The sequence below is a fragment of the Papilio xuthus genome, unplaced genomic scaffold (genome assembly GCF_000836235.2).
Source record: "Papilio xuthus unplaced genomic scaffold, Pxut_1.1 DF826961.1, whole genome shotgun sequence".
In the NCBI taxonomy this organism is placed as follows: Eukaryota; Metazoa; Arthropoda; class Insecta; order Lepidoptera; family Papilionidae; genus Papilio; species Papilio xuthus.
Window position 1 is genome coordinate 7,061,686 of NW_013531688.1, and position 812 is coordinate 7,062,497.

Below are 812 nucleotides of genomic sequence, written 5' to 3' on the forward strand. Positions count from 1 at the left end.
GAAACATCTGCGCGCCGGTCGCCGTGCCCGCTTGAAATATGTAAATAAAACATTAGCCCGACTCGCTGTGTCCGAAGTAGTAGAAGTTTTGTGAGGAGCTGTGTACAGTGGTGCCAGCTGTGGGCAATCTGTTCATCTCGCTAACGGCGCAAACATTGCCGTTTTAGTCTAACGGCAATCACCAGACGGCATATTGTCATAAGATGGCAGATCCTTTGCGACGCTTCAGTTGCATCGATCACAGACGAAGTGGAAACAGGGGTAGTCGGGGAGAGCGGCGAGGCGGAGGAAAGCGTAAATGTTGGCATCACCATTTATCATGCACAGTGGTGTGCAACTGAGGCGGGAGTCGAGCGCAGGGTAACGACCACCAAACAGTACAATGCATGGGGCAAGGGCACCAGCAAGCTGAATCTTGGAAATGTAGACACACTCCATAATAAAAACACTTCTAAATACTATTTCATATTAATCGACAGACACGTAGACTTGCAGATATGAGCAGGATAAAGCGCTTTCAGTTTGCTTTGTTCAGCCGCCTCTGGCACGGACGAAACGAATCATTCCTTTTATAAAAGAAACGCCACGACTCAAGCGAACTTGCCAACGATGTTTTCTGTGCACAAAGCTACCGATAAAAAATGTTCATTGAAGTTCCTTTGTGGGGGCGATCGCCAACTTTTGTTAGAAAAGTTAGGATTTTTACTTAGAAATTATAAACGTCGCCGATTAGCATCTCGGATCGGCAGCGACACCCAGGTATGAAGCAACGGTTACTTTTTCGTTCGCTTCGTGCTTTCTTCGAGGATGTT